The 17,182-nt window shown below is 43.5% G+C and overlaps 1 protein-coding gene across 5 annotated transcripts in view; it reads right to left on the bottom strand.

Moving 5' to 3' along the window:
• RBM6 (RNA binding motif protein 6) overlaps positions 1-17,182 on the bottom strand; it is a 483,691-nt gene that overhangs the window by 153,774 nt on the left and 312,735 nt on the right. The gene's annotated exons all lie outside the window — the stretch shown is intronic.

Below are 17,182 nucleotides of genomic sequence, written 5' to 3'. Positions count from 1 at the left end.
CATTGCTCTAGTATGGCAGTAAGGAGAATAAGAAAAGAATTTCAGCTGTAACCATGGGAGAAGAACCTAAACTGGATTTCCTAAACTGAAAACTGAGTGTCATCTATTATGAACTCTGCAAATTCTGTGGGCATCCCCTGGGAATTAAGGACCTGAAATATGTTTTTGGTGCTCTGAAATATACTCTGGAGACAGCCTGGATCTGGTTATTTGTGCCCTTGGGAATGGACTCTGGATAGGCACAAGGACAATAAAATGGAATGACTTTAATACCCATTGAATGTTCTCCCGCATAACATTTGTATAACATTTTCTGTTACTGAGACTTTGTAGCACAGAAAGCACAGTTGCTTAGCTGTAGCATATAGTCTCCGAGGACAGCAGGATGTCAGTTCTCACACATGGGTGACATCACCTGATGGAACCTGGCACAAAACCTTTATGTCAAAGTTTTTATAACTTTATGCCTCACTGGGCATCCCTGGCATACCACTATACCATGTGTCTATGCGGGAGCCCCCTAGCAGGTTTCATGAGGACTAACATCCTGCTATCCTAGAAATCACCTTTTACAGGTAAGCAACTCTGTTTTCTCTGAGGACAAGTAGGATGGCAGTGGGAAATCTCTAATTATAGAGTACCTGGTACAAAAAAAAGGGAAAAACATCCATCAAGTATCATGGGAACAACGAACTACTTTTGTTAGCAACAAGCCTTTTTTCCATTTTATAATCTATCCTATGAGAGAGAGCCTGGAACAAAAAAACAGGCCCTAGAAGGGAGTGGAGTTGGTTTCTACATCTCAAACATTCTGCAGGACAGACTGGTCAAAACTACTGTTGGGTTGGGAGTCTCTGTCCAATCAGTAGTGATGTATGAAAAGAACTCCATTTCGCAGCCTTGAAGATGTCCTCCATAGCTGTCCTAGCTCAGACAGAGTAAGCCTTGACATGGCCCACCAGAATCAGTCTCACCTGGATATAAGAGAAGGACATATAATCTGCTAACCAATCAGATAAAGACTGTTTGGCAATGGTAATCCCTAGTTTGTTGATGTCAAAAGAAAGAACAAGCTGGGTGGACTTTCAACCTGCTCCAGGTAGACGGTCAAGATGATCTTGCAGTTCAAACTGTGCAGTGCTTGTTCATCTTGGTGGACATGTGGCCTGGGAAATAACGTTGGAAGAGCGATTAAGATGTGAATTCCAACATCACTTAGGCAGGAACTTAGGATGGGAGTTTGAACCAGCCTATCGTTGATAAAACTTGGACTAAAGTAGATAAATTACTAGAGCCTGGAGCTCACTAATCCTGTGCACTGAAATGACCACCACCAGAAACTCAATCTTCCAGGGTTGGGTACTTCAGCATTCATCAGTTACGCAGATCCAAGGTGAGGTCCCAAGACACGGCTAAAGGCTTCATAAGGAGGCTTCACATGAAGCAGTGCCTGCATAAACCAGATAATCAAATGTTGTACAGAGATGAGTCTACCTTCTCAATGCTGATGATAGGTGCCAACTACAATGAGGTGAATTCTTACTGAGTTGGTCTTGAGAACTGACTTGGATAAACGTAGAAGGTAATCAAGCAGTTTTTGTGAGGAGCATGAAAAAGGATCTAGGGCCTTTTGTTCAAGGCAAGCCTCCAACATTTAAGTTCATAGGACTGTCTAGTTGAATCTTTTCTTGAAGTTAAAAGATCCTGAGTGATGAGATTCAGGGAAAACTCCAGCCTAAACTGGTTTCCTAATGGACATCTCCCTGAGGAGTGAGAACCAAATCTGTCTAGGTCAAAATGACACTGAGTATCATGGTCCCCTTCTTCTGTTAGCTTCAACAGAGTCTTTGTAACTAGTGGTATCGTAAGATACATGCACAGTAATCCCCAGCCCCATCTGAGGGTGAAGACTTCTGAAGTTAGTTTTGGGTTTTTTTTAATTTATCTTTTAGAATTTTCAAAACATTACAAATAAGGATACCATTCCTTACCATAAGGTATAACATATCAACATTCAATTACACATAGGTAATAATATTTAACCAAAGCTTTTACTTATGCTATATCCTTATTTTACCATGAAATCTGAGAGATCGAATTAGGTAATTAATGGAGCAAAATACACAAATCAAAATGCTAGAACATAATAGAAAGTGGTCGAGTTAAATCATTACCTGATACCTAACAGATTTTCAAGCTGTTCCTTCTTTGGAAATCAGGAATTTCTCTAAATGCTCCAGTTCAAAGAAAACATAACGGACATTCTCTACTGTCAAAACACATTTACACAGAAATTTGATCAGGATTTGTGCTCCGAGAGCACGTGCTCTAGTACATAAATTCAAGAATTTCTTTCTACGTATTTGTGTTGATCTAACTACGTCTGGATATACCCACATTTTTTCTCCCAAGTACAATTTTTCCCTGTTTCTTAAAAAATTTCTCAATACGTTGTCTCTCTCACCGGGGGTTGCGAATGAAACAAACAATATACCTCTTCTCTCTATCTGTTCCTCTTGTGAGGTTTCTAAAACCCCGACAGATCTTCTAAGGGTGACAAAGTCATTACATCACCCCTAGGAACATCTTTATCTCTTATAGGTACACCTTCCCCTTCACATCTCTTTAAAGTATCAGATATAAAATATACTTTAGTTATGTTTGGAATACCTGTAGAGGGATATAACAACACCTCTTTCATATATCTACTTAATTGTTCGTTAGGAGAAATAAGTTTACATTTAGGAAAGTTTACTATTCTCAGATTGTTACATCTGAGATTATTTTCCAGATTTTCTATTCTCTTATCCGTTCTAGAATCTTCCTGAATCAAATTTACCTGAATTTCTTTAATTTTTTCTATTTGAGAATCCAGCTCTTGTACTTTAATAGAATTTGATAACACAACTGGATTAACTATGATAGATTGTTCCTGAAAGTTTTTAAAAGCTTGTGTTAAGGAAATAATTGTTTTCTCAAATACAGAAACAGCATTCCATATTACATCTAAAGTAACAACTTCTGGTTTCTCTAACAGAGTAATCTCAGGAATAATAATCGGAGATCTCCAAAAAACCTCCCCCGATTTCCCCTTATCTGTTATAACTCCCCCAAGTGGAGTTCTTGGTAAATTAATACCAGAACCAGTTACTGTCCCGATATTAAATTCTTTCAAGGCGCTCAAAACTTCCTCGCCTTGAATGTGACCATATTCACAACCAGCTGTGGCTCCCTCAATCATATCCCCTTCCTGTGACACTTTAGGTCTCAGGGGGTCTACAGTCTCAACTGGTCTAATATGGACTGGAGGTTTCAGGAGCCCCAGGGCTCAAAGATGTTTCGTCGAAGGATTCTGGAATTTGCTCCTGTTCCAGTATCCCAGCCGATGCTCCTGGGACATCCATGACCGCGGAGTAGAACTCCTTAATCTTAGTTTGCACTGAGGAAGGCAAGCATGGGATCGAGGTTCCTTCCATCACCTTCCCTTTTCTTTTTATATGTGGCATTAGGAAGTCTATTCCAAATAAACAAGACAGGAGGTCTGCTTACAGACTTCTTCCTATATCACAATTCAATCTCCCAGTGAGAGCAGTTGCTGTGGGGAGGTGAAGAGATGAAATCTTCTTAAAGGCAAAAATAAAAAACCAAAACTTTGGAGGGATTTTCTCAGCCAAAGCCGCGCGCGGCTTAGGCAGCACGTCGGCATCGGCTGCGCGCCGCTGCACGCCAAGATTTTAAGGGCGAAGTCCCGGCAGCGTCCGGAAGTGACGTCACGCCACACCCCCTTCCTTATCGGGGCTTAGAGTCTGTTCGTTTTGACTCGCTAGCGTCGAGGAAAGCCTCCTTAGCTGGCACAAGTCCTCACCTCCTCTTCACAATGAAAACCGCTCCCCCTGAAGTTAGTTTGCTCTGTGCACATTTCCTGGAACAGAAGAATGTAACCTTCCTGCTCTCAGGAAACACAAACTGATCTACCATGAGTGGTGGGCTTTAGAAAAAGCAAATGTTGCTTACCTGATGTAACAGGTGTTCTCACAGGACAGCAGGATGTTAGTCCTCACAAATGGGTGACATCGAGGATGGAGCCCAACCACGGAAAACTTCTGTCAAAGTTTCAGGAACTTTGACTGGCCCCTACTGGGCATGCCCAGCACGGCACTAACCCTGCAGCCAGCAGGGGTCTCCCCTCAGTCTTGTTTCAAAGCTACAGGCAGTGCCGAAAAATAAAATAAAAACAAACCCAACACCGCGGGGTGGCGGGCGGGTTTCGTGAGGACTAACATCCTGCTGTCCTGTGAGAACACCTGTTACATCAGGTAAGCAACATTTGCTTTCTCACAGGACAAGCAGGATGGTTGTCCTCACAAATGGGTGAGTACCGAGCTGAGGATGTCCGAACATGCACCAAATGTACCCAACGGCGTGCAACAGGCACAACAACTGGGGTGGAATTTGGGAGAGGGCATCCGCACCCTACCAGGAAGGTGGAAGGGTGTTGGTACATCATGTTGGAAAAAGGTTACGCAAGACAGATTGGCCGAAGATGGAATCCTGTCTTCCAGCTTTGTCCAAACAATAGTGGGCTGCAAATGTATGGAGGGAAGTCCAGGTTGCAGCCTTGCAGATGTCAGGAAGCGGCACCGATCGAAGGTGTGCTACTGAAGTCGCCATGGCCCTCACAGAGTGTGCTTTAACACGGTCTTGAAAAGGAATGCCAGCTTGCTGATAGCAGAAGGAGATGCAATCCGCCAACCTGGAGGAAAGAGCCTGCTTACCCATAGGTTGCCCTAACTTGTTAGGATGGAAAGAGACGAATAATTGAGTGCTCTTCATGTGGGCAACTGTACGGTCTAGATAGAACGCTAGAGCCCGTTTACAGTCTAGGGTATGCAGAGTCTGTTTCCAGGAGTTGGAGTGGGGCCTGGGAAAGAAGATAGGTAGTATGATGGATTGATTAATATGAAACTCCGAAACTACCTTAGGTAAAAATTTAGGGTGAGTGCGGAGTACCGCCCGGTCCTGCAGGAGTTTAGTGTAAGGCGGATAGGTAACTAGGGCCTGTAATTCACTAACCCTGTGAGCTGAAGTGATAGCCAAAAGGAATAACACTTTCCATGTGAGATATTTTAAGACACAGGAGTAAAGGGGTTCGAAAGGTGGTTTCATAAGGCGACCAAGAACCAGATTAAGGTCCCAAGATGGGGCCGGAGGACGTAAAGGTGGCTTCAAATGGAGCAATCCTTTAAGAAAGCGTGTTACAAGGGGTTGTACTGAAATAGGGACACCCCCGATACCTTTATGGAAGGCGGCTACCGCACTGACATGCATTCTAATGGAAGAGGTCTTTAGACCTGATTCTGATAGATGCCAGAGATAGTCCAAGAATTTAGAGATTGGACAGGAAAGGGGATCAAGGGACTGAGAAGTGCACCATGATGTATACCTTTTCCATTTGTAGGAATAAGATTTTCTTGTGGAAGGCTTTCGTGAAGCGATCAGGACACGAGAAACTGAATCCGAAAGGTTAAATGGCTGAAGGACTAACCTTTCAACATCCATGCCGTCAGGGACAAGGCTTGGAGGTTGGGATGGAGGAGGCATCCGTCGTTTTGAGTGATCAGATGCGGGTCCTTTCCCAGAGGAATGTGCCTGCGGATGGAGAGATCCTGGAGTATGGGAAACCACACTTGGCGTGGCCAGTGCGGTGCTATCAGGATCATAGTTCCCTTGTCCTGACGCAGCTTCACGAGAGTCTTCGACAGAAGAGGAAGTGGAGGGAATGCATAGAGCAGACCGGTTGTCCACGTGAGGGAGAATGCATCCCTCGGCCAAGAGTGCTGGCTCCGAATGAGAGAGCAGTAATTGTCTACTTTGTGGTTCTGAGGGGACGCAAAGAGGTCTATGTGGGGATAACCCCATTTGTGAAACAGAGAGGTCGCTACCAAGGGATTGAGGGACCACTCGTGTGGTTGGAAGACACGGCTCAGCTGGTCTGCCAATACATTGTCTGCTCCCGGCAAGTAGGTGGCCCTGAGGTACATGGAGCGGGAGAGGGCTTCTGCCCAAATCTGCGCAGCTTCCTGACACAGAAGGAAGGAGCCTGTGCCTCCCTGCTTGTTTATGTACCACATGGCCACCTGGTTGTCCGTCTGAATTAAGATTGCGTGATTCAATAGGCAATCCTGAAAAGTCCTGAGAGCATAGCGAATTGCTCACAGCTCCAGGAAATTTATCTGGTGTTTGGCTTCCTCTATTGACCAGAATCCTTGAGTTTGTAGATTGTTTACATGGGCTCCCAACTGATGTTGGAAGCGGGGTGGTGAGGATTACCTGGGGATCTGGTGGAAGAAAAGGCAAGCCCTGTAGGAAGTTGGATTGATTTGTCCACCAAGCAAGAGACAAACGGAGTGCATCTGTGATGCGAACAATGGAGGACAGAGGCTGAACAGCTTGTGTCCATTGTAATCTCAGAGTCCACTGCGTGACCCTCATGGCTAAACGGGCCATGGGAGTCAGATAAACTGAGGAGGCCATGTGTCCCAGTAAAACGAGGAATTGACGAGCTGTTACTGTGTGTTGAGACTGCAGCTGGCGAGCTAGGGAAACAAGGGTTTGAACCCGTTGATGAGGAAGGAAGGCTTTTGCCTGTAAGGTGTCCAAGTCTGCCCCAATGAAGGATAAGGTCTGAGATGGGATTAAGTAGGATTTCTCGTAATTGACAAGAAACCCTAGAGAAAGCAAAGTTTGAATTGTTAGGGTCAGGGAGGACCGAGCAATCTGCTGGGTTGGGGCCCTGATTAACCAATCGTCCAGATAGGGGTAGACGTGGACACCTGCCTTCCTCAGAAAAGCTGCAACTACCACGAGGCATTTGGTGAAAACTCGTGGTGCGGATGCCAGGCCGAAAGGTAGCACTCGATATTGGTAGTGATTTCGGCCTACTAGAAAACGCAGGTATTTGCGATGAGATTGCGTGATGGCAATGTGGGTATATGCGTCTTTCAGGTCTAGAGAGCATAGCCAATCCCCTCTTTGCAGCAGAGGGAGAAGCGAGCCCAGGGTTACCATCTTGAACTTCTCCTTGTGAAGGTACTTCGAGGGCCCGTAGGTCCAGGATCGGACGAAGTCCCCCTGACTTTTTTGGGATCAGGAAGTACCTGGAGTAGAACCCTAGTCCTCGTTGTAAGGGAGGAACGGGTTCTATAGCGTTGGACTGTAGGAGAAGAGAAACTTCCTGCTCTAAAAGAACAGAGTGATCGGTGAGTCTCCATGCCTGCAGGAGTGGGGAGTTGGAAGGGAGAGTCAGGAAGTTGAGATGGTAACCCTGTGCAATTATCGCTATCACCCACTGATCTGTGGTGATATGATGCCACCTTTCTAGAAAGTGACACAGCCGACCTCCTACTGGTATGGCTGGAAGAGGGGTTTGGCAAGTGCTCTCTAAGTGAGAGTCAAAAACCCGCCGCAGGGCCAGGTTGTGGAGCTGCGGCGGGCTTTTGTTTACGAGACTGGCGAGGTTGAGTTTTATGGTAAGACCTCGCAGGCTTAGCCTTGGCTAGTGGGGGATAATACTTCCGTGGCCGGAAGAAAGACTTTTTGGAGTCCTTCCTAAACGGCTGTTTAGAAGGCAAGTCAGGAGGAATGGATGAGAGCTGTTTAAGTGTCTCCTGATGATCCTTTAGTTCAGCAACAATTTGTTGAATCTGCTCACCAAACAAATTATCCCCTAGACAGGGCAAGTCAGAGAGCCTGTCCTGAACTTCTGGACGAAGGTCAGATGACTTGAGCCAAGCCCAGCGTCTGGCAGAGATGGCCGTAGCAGAAAGTCTAGTGGAAGCATCAAAGATGTCATAAGCCGTTCTTATTTCATGCTTCCCAGCTTCAAATCCTTTATTTAGTAGGGATTGAAGCTGTGGTTGGAACTGTTCTGGTAAGGCATCTGAGTACTCCTGCATCTGTTTTAGGATGACCCTATTATATTGAGTCATATACAGCTGATAAGAAGCTATTCTAGAGATCAGCATGGCTCCTTGGTACACCTTTCTACCCATATTATCTAGGAATATATTTTCCTTAGTAGGAGGTATGGAAGAATGTGGCTTTAGTCGTTTAGCTTTCTTTTGAGCTGATTCTACCACAACAGAATGATGGTCCAATTGTGGTTTTTGAAAGCCAGGTGCTGACTGTACGAGATAGGTAGAGTCAGCTTTTTTGTTTACCGGAGCAATAGACCCAGGAGATTCCCAATTCTTTTTGAGAAGGTCTAGAAAAACCTGATGAATTGGAATAGAGGTGATGACCTTAGGGGCATCCAGGAATTGGAGTAATTCCATCATCTGGTGCCTGTCATCTTGTTCAGATTGAAGTTGGAAAGGGACCAACTCTGACATTTCCTTCACAAAATTTATGAAAGAGAGGTCCTCAGGGGGAGAATGCTTTCTACTCCCCGCAGGAGAGGGTGGTGAAGGCAAATCATCGGTGTCAGTAGAGGTATCATCACCCCAGGTGTCATAAGGATCAGGATGCTGACCTGTAGGACCATGAGGGGGCTGAATACCTGAAGGCCCCGGTTGAGGCTCCGAGAAATTGGAAGGAATCACCGGGGGCATTGAGAATGTCCTCGATGGAATCGGTGCCGGTGCCGGCATCGAAGGAACCGGTGTCGGCATCGGAATCCTCGGTGGAGCTGATGTGCGTATCGCCCCCGAGGAATGTATCGGTGGCGAGGGACGACATGGCACCGATGGAACTACCCCCGATGGAGGAATTTTATACAGTGTTTCTCCACTTGAGGAAAAAGCTGTCGGTGACCCAGGTATTGCCGGTGGAAGGGCTGTCATAAGCGCTTCCATCCGGGCGAGCAGCGGTGCCAGTGCTGCTGAAATCGGGTCGGTGACCGGTTCCACTCTCGGTGCCGGAGGAGTCTGGAACCGTAGCATCGCCTTGTTGATGGCCTCCTGGACCAGCCGGTCCAGTTCTGCCCGGAGACCTGGGGTAACGAGACCCGGCTCGACGGGAGAGGGAGCCTGAGGCTGAGTCAGAGGGACCACCGTAACCGGTGGAATTGCGGCTCCCAAACCCTGGAGGGGTGAGGGTTGCCTTGGTGTCTGCGAGACAGGAGTGGACGGTGCCACTTCTGGTCGAGACTTCTTCGACGGAGGCTCGGACAGCACGGAGGTCGATGACTTCGATTCCTCGACGGTCCGAGACTTATGATGTTGATGGCGATGTTTCTCTTTCCGATCCCCTCGATCATCAGGGGAAGGGACAGGAGTCGATGGCCGTGAAGCTGTCGATGGCGGACGGTCACCGGAGGGCGGTCGATGATGATGAGACTTCGACGGTGCCGGTTCCGATGACGTTGATGCAATCGATGGCGTTGGAGTGCGAGCATGGAAAAGGAGTCCCATCTTCTCCATTCTGGCTTTGCGACCTTTTGGTGTCATTAGGGCACATTTGGTGCAAGTCAGGACATCATGCTCGCTTCCTAAACACAAAACACAGACTCTATGTGGGTCTGTGATTGACATAGTTCGGGTACAGTCCGGGCACCGACAGAACCCCGACGCCATGGCCATAGGCCAAAAATTTAGCCGCGGGACTGTCGACTGCCAACAGGCCTCGAGGGCCAAACTCGACGGTAGTCGACCCAACGATGGCAAAACCTTACCGAAGTTCCGCGGATGAAAAATTTGAAGAAGGGAGACCCCTGAGGGGCAAATTTTTCTTCAGGAAATTAATTGAAGAATTCCTGTCAGGAACGTGGTTAAGAGCTCTTTGACCGCGTGGCTACTGCTGCGCGGAAAAAAGAAGACTGAAGGGAGACCCCTGCTGGCTGCAGGGTTAGTGCCGTGCTGGGCATGCCCAGTAGGGACCAGTCAAAGTTCCTGAAACTTTGACAGAAGTTTTCCGTGGTTGGGCTCCATCCTCGATGTCACCCATTTGTGAGGACAACCATCCTGCTTGTCCTGTGAGAAAAGAAGATACTGAAGAGATTCCCACATGATATAATGCCATACTAGCCATGCCTAGTAAGGCACAGTTAAAGTTCTCTAAACATTGACATAAAAGTTCCAGGCTGGGCTCCATCAGGTGATATCACCCACATGTGAGGACTGCCATCTTGCTTGTCCTCAGAGAAAAATTAATGACAAAAATTCTCAGCTAATTACTGAGCCAAAACATGGTCAATGAAATATGAAAATGATCTCTGTTGCTCCCAAAGCACCTGTGTTACAAGGTTTGATAAGGGTTTAGTAATAAATGTGATATCCAATCATGTTCCACACCTTAAGTTTAGAACAGGGAGAACCAATGTCTTAGGGGTAACTGAGGAAAACGTTTTATCTTGTGCATCAGTGCTGGCAGGCAGGTTTGTACACCAATAAGCCAATTGTAACAACTTAAGGTTATGTGGGCATCCTAACTAGGATATGCCAAAGGGCAAAGTGAAATACTTAAGCACAATGGGATGGAAAACTGTAACTAGGCCGCCCCAGTGGTCCAGTGATAGTGCTTTAGAATACCATGCAGAGCACCCTAGGCTTAATTCCAGATCAGAACTTCTGTTCCCCATGTCAGCTAGGGCCGAGGATGCTGCTCATAGCCTTTTGAGGATAAAGGCATCATAGTCATCATGCAATGGCAATATCTAGTTGCCACATCTAGGGTTCATGAATGCAGAATTACAGAAAGGGACCTAGTACATAACCCCCTGGCCAAGTATTGTCACATCTGCAATGATTGGACTAAAATAAGCTGGGAGAGAATAAAAAATAGGGGGAAAAATTCCTGGGTAGTTGTGAATGAAGACTCATGGCATCAGCTCCCAGGCCTTCTAAATGAACTGGAAGTTCAAAGGAACAAGAGGAAACTGTCACACAATAAAACAACAAGAAACAAAAAATCTAGATTCATAAATAACTCCAGGAGTGAAATACATTTTACCATATACTTTCAGTTTGTGAAACAATCCAAGAATGACAGCATTACATTAAGTTAGGTGAGCTAGAGAATTATTCTACTGGAATTACCCTTCCAGGCCACAGTAGTCCTGCTTTCTAACCATCCAAATTCTGCCACTGCTGGTTCTTGGCCTTTGAATCTCCTGTCCCAATCTCAAAGCAGGTAGCATTAGGACATATCAGAACATACTTTACCTGGATATAACAGCAATTTTCTGTGCTTGAATCTTTCATCCTTCAGCCATCAGTTACATTACAAGTACACTCAAGGCATTTTGGAATGTGTCTTAAAAGATAAACTCCCGTATAGTGTAAGAAAACAAAAGCCTTAGAGATGACTATATCAGTTTGTTTTTCCACATCTCCATAGGTAAACAATATAATCAGTATGCAATAGTTTGCTACCTTTTGGTATTACCAGGTATGGTGGTACAGTTTCATTTCTGATTGCTGAACAGGAGGATGGAACAAATACCAAGAAATCTAATATGGGAAAGCAGTTGAGAGTTCCCTTTATGAAACAAATTATTAACATTCGCTTCCAATTCAAGACATTTTGATCTGTTCCTACTTCTCATACATCCTAAGGTAGGAATTGTCTTATTTTAGTTAACAAAATGGTATTAATTATACTTACTGGGTCCTGCAAATCATCAGTGCCCTCTACAAACTTACCCAGTTTGTTACTAATTATTCAGGGCAGGTGTTAATTCTGTGCAAGATCCATATCATCCCAAAATAAGAAATATGGATATTAACTCAGATGACTTCAGATTCTCTCAAGAATTAACACTATAGAACATCTATGACATCATCAGTTATCAAAAACGGATCTATAAAACTTAACAGCTCCATCGCCATGAACTATCGCCATGGAGGGCAAATCCAATTTCAAAATACTACACCATGCAGAGCACATATCAAGCAAAGGTAAAACTTTTTTCTGAGAGAAAAACCATGACTCCAGAAAGGATAAACAACTAGGAAAGAGAGAAAACTAACTGTATCATCCAACAACAAACTAAGCATTAAACTACAGCTTCAACTATAGCATAGCGATCATACCCAGAGATCTTTTGTATTTTATTTATATTTTAGCACTGAGCAGCACACAGCATTGATGATCTTCATCTTACCACAACAATTCCTCCACTTACATTTATAGCAGCACTGACACAGTGTCAATAGTTCTCATCTCCATATAATGACTTGTATGGACTATTGTAATTCTCTGTAGCAGGGTATTACCAATGCATTTATGAAACAACTACAATTACCCCAAAATATGGTAGTAAGCTTACTATCTGGGTCCAAAAAAATAGAACCTGATTACACTGATACTAGCCAAACTCCACTGGCTCCCAACACAATTTAGGATTAAATTTAAGATTTTGACTTGTAGATGCTTACAACAGGGATGCCCTAAGTAACTAACTTTCTGCTTTCACAGATTTTGATTGGGACATGATATTAACTGGAATTAAGGATATATTTTGATGCATATGTGCATACTTGTTTTAATGTTACATCCCCTCTACATCCCCTGAGGTTTTCAAGATAGGTATTCAATAAGAGGGTAACAAACAACTCCATACGGCTCCATCTATGTACATTTAGGCCACGTAGAGATCTAGGACAGTATTTTATAACCTGCACGTCTGTATGTGAAGATTATAAAATATATGTATGCCTACCCCCAAACATTCATGTGTATGTATGTTTACCACAAATAACTACAATGCACTGAAAGCACATGCTTTTCCTACATATTTTTAAAATGTGCATATTTTGTGTGCAAAAAAAAAAAAAATCATGACTTGTTCACATAAAATCTGTTTACATACAGAAGTCAATATATTTTAAAATATGTGCATAATTGAAATTGCCAGTTTGCCAAAACCTTCTCCAGATCACAGACCTTCTTAGTTCTTCACTCTGATCTCCCCCCAGTTCACTCAGACCCCCATCCAACCAATAGTAAACAATACACGAGTCTGATATTAACAAGATACTTAGCTGGTGTAAAATTATGCAAATTGACAAATGTACGCATGCAAGTTTCTTTTATAAAATCTCAACTTGCGCATGTAGCTCTTGAACACGCCTTTCACATGTAAATGTGTACACGAAACCCAATATACATATCTACAATTTTTAAAACAGAATGTACATGACTATAAGCTACTTATGCACACATATGCTAATTTTTTGCTCATAAATGTTTAGAAAATTCACTATCAAATAAAAAAATCAAATATATATATATATATATATCTACATATTTATTTATTATTTATTTGAGTTTTTTCTATACCGGCATTCGCGATGGAAATCGCATCATGCCGGTTTACAATAAACAAGGTGTGCAGAAAGGGAGAATAATAATAACATTAACAGGTGCAACAGAAAAAAGTAGCAGTTACAATATAACAGGGACGTAATACAACTTGGAACAGTGAAGAGTTGATATTAATTTAACAGAAGAACGAAAAACTGGCCAAACCTGGCAAAGTTTTTGATTAGCCTTTGCCTGTTGGGTGGTCAGAGTTGATTAAGGTGAATTAAGGTTCAGTTGGTTTCTGGATATGCTTTCATAAATAACCAGGTTTCGAGTCTTTTCCTGAAAGTTGGAAGACAGGGTTCCTGTCTCAGTTCTGATGGGATGGAGTTCCACAGAGTAGGTCCTGCTGTGGAGAATGCTCTGTCTCAGAGTTATGTGCTGAAAGGTTTTGAGCGGAGGAACCTGTAGTGAGTCTCTGTAGGACTCTCTGATTGGTCTGGCGGAGGTATATTTTTTAAATGGGAATTGAAGGTTGAGCGGAGAAAGTTGATGGATAGCTTTGTAGATGGTGGTAATGGATTTGTATAAGATTCTGTGGTGAACTGGCAACCAGTGCAAGTCTTTGAGGATAGGGGATATGTGTTCTCTTTTTCTTGTGTTTGTCAGGATTCTGGCTGCCGTGTTCTGAACCATCTGGAGGGGTTTAGTGTGAGAAGATGGGAGACCTAATAGAATGGAATTGCAATAATCTAACTTAGAGAAGATTATTGATTGCAAGACTGTTCTGTTGTCATGGAAGTGAAAAAGAGGTTTAATTCTTTTTAAGATGTGAAGTTTATGAAAGCAGTCCTTGGTAGTTTGATTAATAAAAGATTTTAGATTTAGCCGATTGTCAATGATAACCCCTAGGTCTCTTACTTGTGATGTTTGAAAGCCAGTTGGTAGATTTGAGGTGAGGTTGTTGTTTTCAGGGGAAATTAGAAGAAGTTCGGTGTTTAAAGAATTTAGGATTAGATTTAGGCTTGAGAGGAGGTTGTCTATTTGTAGCAGGCAATTTTCCCAAAATTTAATAGTTTTTGTGAGGGATTCTTTGATAGGGATGATGATTTGGACGTCATCCGCGTACAGAAAGTATTTGAGGTTCAGTTTGGTTAATAGTTGACATAGGGGGAGGAGGTAAATATTAAAGAGCGTGGGTGAAAGGGAGGAACCCTGCGGAACTCCTAGCGAGGAAGGATAAAACAGATTCTTTGTTGTGTATTTTGACCTTGTATCCTCTGTTTCCTAGGAATGATTTGAACCAAGCAAGAGCAGAGCCTGTTATTCCAATGTTCGCTAGTTGAATTAGGAGGAGGGAGTGATTAACAGTATCAAAGGCAGCTGATAGGTCGAGGAGTATCAGTAGGTAGGCATGACCTTTATCGAGGACCACGATGAGGTAATCTGTTAAGGATATGAGAAGTGATTCTGTACTTAGGGATTTTCGGAAGCCATATTGAGTGGGGAATAATAAATTGTGGTCTTCAAGGTAGTCTGATAATCTGGCGTTAACTAATTTTTCCATTACCTTAGCAATGAAAGGGAGGTTGGAGATTGGGCGAAAGTTGGAAGGGTCTTTGGGATTTAAATTAGGTTTTTTTTAAGAGTGGTTTAATGGAGGTGATTTTCAGGTTGTCTGGATAGATTCCCTGTGCCAAGGAACAATTGATAATGTCAGTCAGGGCTTTAGAGATGGTATCTGGTATTAGCAACAGTAGTTTGGAAGGAATATGGTCGAATGGGTGGGATGAGGGTTTCATTCTCTTTAATACTGATTGGGTCTCTGAAGTTGCGATCGGTTCAAAGGCTTGTATGGAAATGCCTTTGCAGGGGTGGAGGTATGCGCTGGAGGGCGCTGAGGTATTAGGTTTCAGCTGTGATTGCAGTTTGGTTATTTTGTTACTGAAGAAGATGGCTAATTCCTCTGCTTTTTCGTGTGCTTGGTTGAGAGGGATGTCCGGTGGGTTGACTTGAGTTAACTTCGAAACGTAAGAGAAAAGGGCTTTTGAATCAAAGATGAGGTGATGTATCTTGTGAGCGTAGTAGTCCCTTTTTGTTTTTAATGTAGCGCTCTTGTATAGGTGGAGTGCGAGTTTGTAAGTTGAGTGGGAAGTCTGTGATGGTGCTTTGCGCCATTTACTTTCTTTTTGTCGAAGGGAGAGTTTAAGTTTATGAAGTTCTTCATTAAACCAGGGTTGTCTTTTGGAGGAGTTGTGGTTTGGTTTTTTTGTAGCCAGTGGACAGAGTTTGTTTGCTGCTGATACTGTGATGTTGGACCAGGAGTGGAGAGCTGAGTTAGGATTAGAGATGTCTATGAGAGGTAGTTCTGGGACAAGGTGTTTGTGTAGTTCATCGGATGAGCAAAGTTTTCTGTAGATAAATTGAGGTTGAGGATCGTGATTGTTAATCGATTGTGTCAGCGAAAAATTGGTAGAGATTAAAGCGTGGTCTGACCAGGGGACCGATTTGCATATGGGAGGTGCTGGGTGTGAGATGCCTGAGTTTACAAAAATTAGATCCAGGGTGTGCCCTGCTCTGTGTGTGGGGTTGTTGATTATCTGCTTGAATCCCATGGCAGTCATGGCATTTAGGAATGTTTCGCAGTTTGTAGAAGGGGAAGGGTCATCAACATGTAAGTTAAAATCTCCCAGTATAATGGCTGGAGACTCAAGGTTTAGGTGCGTCGCTATTAATTCAAGAATGGGAGAGGCATCTGAGTCCAGAAGTCCTGGGGGGCATAAACTAGCATGATTTGCAGGTGCTCAGATTTGAAGAAGCCAGCTTCAATTTTTGTGGGAGAGTATATTGGGAATTGAGTAAGTCTTAGCTCTTTTTTGGCTGCAAGGAGAATACCCCCACCCCTTTTTTTTCTGACTAGGAATAGAAAAGAAATCGTGTGTTTCAGTTGGAAGTTGGTTTATTAGTGCGGTGTCCGTATGTTTAAGCCATGTTTCAGTTATTGTGCATAGGTCAGGATTAGTGTCCAGAAGGTGGTCTTGTAGGGACCCCGGGTCATTGTAGAAAGGGCGCCTGGGAGTGTTTCCTTTGCTTAAATCCCCTTTTATATAAAAAACATATACATTACATATATAAAAGTAGCAGAGTTACTTGTGAGTTAAAGACTGGTGCAAGCCTTATGCTCAACTCAGCAAGATATGCTAGTGGTTCCTCCACCTTCAGCAGCTCAACTGGTGACATCCAGTTTTTGTTTTTTTTAATAAGTTGCCCTATGACATCCAGATGGAGAATAATTACCTTAATTTGTGGGAAAGCATCATGGCCTGGCGCTATAACCAAGCCTGGGTAATATTTTAATACAATATATTTAAGATTTGAATGTTGTGGCTTTCCTGATCTGTAAAAACTGGGTGGACAAGAAAATGAGTTGTTAAGACGTATATGTTGAGAGTAGGAAGAATATTAATTATAAACACAAAAGAAGGGCAGATAAAGACCAAAATGGTCCATCCATTCTGCCCAGCAAGGCATTTAGGGTTGTAATTCCCATTCTGTACAGTTACCCTAATGGTAAGGAGGCCCCAATTCAACTCATAAAAGCAGGTGATGGTCAGATTTCCCTCTCCCAATTGTATTTATTCATTCCATCCTGCAGGGCACGGAGGAGCTGCCCTGGTGATAGATGCACAAGAACAACTGCTCCTACCTTACTACTATCATGGGAGAACTTGATGAAAGTTTGCTAAAGAAATGTAAACAGATAGAAAAACCACTTGTTTACTGCAAGATATGCCCTGATGGATCCCTTGAATGCACTACTGGCTGGCTGCAATTACTGCTCCGTGCAAGTTACTTATCATAGGCTACCTCAGTTCTAGATACTAGGGAACCTCTCTATTTATCCCACTTTTAGAATTTTGTTACTTCATCACCTCTTCCT

Source organism: Rhinatrema bivittatum, chromosome 4, assembly GCF_901001135.1.
Source record: "Rhinatrema bivittatum chromosome 4, aRhiBiv1.1, whole genome shotgun sequence".
Lineage (NCBI taxonomy): Eukaryota > Metazoa > Chordata > Amphibia > Gymnophiona > Rhinatrematidae > Rhinatrema > Rhinatrema bivittatum.
Note: the sequence above shows the minus strand (reverse complement) of the source record. Positions and strands in the feature narration are given on the sequence as shown.